Source organism: Leptonychotes weddellii, unplaced genomic scaffold (genome assembly GCF_054177405.1).
Source record: "Leptonychotes weddellii isolate Sample4059 unplaced genomic scaffold, ASM5417740v2 HiC_scaffold_24921, whole genome shotgun sequence".
In the NCBI taxonomy this organism is placed as follows: Eukaryota; Metazoa; Chordata; class Mammalia; order Carnivora; family Phocidae; genus Leptonychotes; species Leptonychotes weddellii.
The window spans coordinates 1-2,085 of record NW_027840310.1 but is presented as its reverse complement, the minus strand read 5'-3'; the positions used below and the strand labels follow the sequence as shown (position 1 = coordinate 2,085).

The 2,085-nt window shown below is 42.0% G+C and overlaps 1 pseudogene; it reads left to right on the top strand.

The window, feature by feature from the left end:
- The first annotated feature begins 1,546 nt into the window (after positions 1–1,546).
- LOC102729508 (T cell receptor alpha variable 9-2 pseudogene) lies at positions 1,547–1,998 on the top strand (annotated as a pseudogene).
- The last annotated feature ends 87 nt before the right edge of the window (positions 1,999–2,085 follow it).

Sequence of the window (2,085 nt, the reverse complement as noted above, 5' to 3'; positions counted from 1 at the left end):
GAGAGAGGGAGGGAAAGGGAGAGGGAGAGAATCTGGAGCAGACTCCTGATGGGTGCAGAGCCCCATGCTGGGCTCAACCAACAACCCTGAGGTCATGACCCCAGTAAAAACCAAGAGCCCAAAGCTCAACAGACTGAGCCTCCCAGTCGCCCCCTGTTTAATTTCAACCAGCATCATCCCAACCTCTTTGGGATTCTCCCTGCATATCTGAATACAAATTTGTAGGGGCTTGTCCCAAATTCCTTTTAGCATAGTTTTGTGGCAGGACTGACAATGTGATTTGAAAATGGTGGAGAAGGGAAGGGATGGGATACGTGAACCCAAACAGTATCTAACAACTGAATTACTTACTTAACTCTGCGTCTGGGAAAACGTTTCCATGTTAGCTCTGGACTCATAAAGCTCCTTGATCTGAATCTGTGGAGAGTCGCCTCCAGGAATCAGCTTGAGCTAGTTTCCAGCTATGTGTCTAGAGATAAGTGCTTACAGGGCTTTACAGAAGAAGTGTCCCTCTCCAGAACTTTATCCTGATAATCCTGATTTCTTATTTTGTGCAGATAATTTTTTTAATTAAATCTTGGCAACAAAATGTGACAGAGGCATGATAATGGAAAGCATCCTTGAGGCTAAAACCTGTTAAGGCCATAGCATTAGTATTTGTTGGGTGATTTACAATACACTAGTCATCTTATGTTGGAATCAACAAAACAGTGAGAACATAAGATAGGAATCTCAGATCATTCTATAGAGATTTGACAACTTCTTGTATGGTGTTTCTATGTCTATAATTGCTATTATTCACTTTTTAATGATTCTGAAAATTAAGAATATTTGACTTAAAATATTTGACTATCAAATACTGTGACTTTTTTTCTGAAAAGCTTTTATTACAAAGATAGTATTCCTTATGATTGGTATTATTTTAGGACCACAGAAATACTGTATTTCAAGTATTTGTTCATTATTTTTGTTAAATAACAAATATTTAGTGAGTATGTAAAAAATGACAATCATTGTTCTAAATATCAGGGTACAGTGTAGAAAAACACAGAATCACCCAGCAATGAATTGACTTCTTATTACTTTTTCCATATTCAACTTCTAGCGCCTTTTCTGGCAACCAGTGGGTTAGAGACTGGCCCACATGGACACAACAATATGAAGTACTGTAGTAAAATGCTTTGGAAGATTGCTATCTTCCCAGCTACAGAAATGCCCTGGGATGCTGTGTTAAAGAACTTTTGTATCAGGTAGTGTCTTAAGAACAAATAGACCTGAGAAGTGAGGATTATTGTTGTTCAGACTTCCAAGGGCCACCTGCAGACTGACATGTGCCTCATGAAGTCAGGGATGAAACAGATGGCTGACTTTGGGAGGCCTCTGGCCAACATGCACGCATTTCAGTCCCTGTCCACCAGGGGGTGCAGCTTCCTACCACAATCACATTTCTTGTGTGAAATGCTGGCTTCCACTGATCATTTCTCTGTAACTCCCAACCTTTCTTCATGGTAAGAATGAAGAGCATTATTTAGGTGACACTCCAGAGATGAAGTGTTCTCCAGGCTTCGTGACTGTGGTTCTCTTAATGTTTGGTAAGTAAAATGCCTCTTAAAGTTTGGATTCTTTTTTCTATTGTGTCTGCAAAGTCTTTAACTATAATTTTATCCAAGAGCTTTATGCCCAAGGTGACAAGGTCTCTTTTCTTTTTCCTCAGGACAAACCCATGGAGACTCAGTGACCCAGACGGAGGGCCAAGTGACCCTCTTAGAAGAGGCTTCCCTGACTGTGAACTGTACTTATTCAACGACATGGTTCCCCACTCTTTTCTGGTATGTCCAGTATCCAGGAGAAGGTCCAGAGCTCCTCCTGAAAGCCTTGAGGGACAAGGAGAAGGGAAGCAAGAAAGGATTTGAAGCCACCTTCGACAGCAAATCCAAATCCTTCCACTTGGAGAAAGGCTCAGTGCAAGTGTCAGATTCAGCTGTTTACTACTGTGCCGTGAGTGACACAGTGACGGGGACTGCAGGGGGAGCTGAGCACAAACCCTGAGCAGAGCAGGGGCTTGGATGCTGAGCGTCTCTGCCT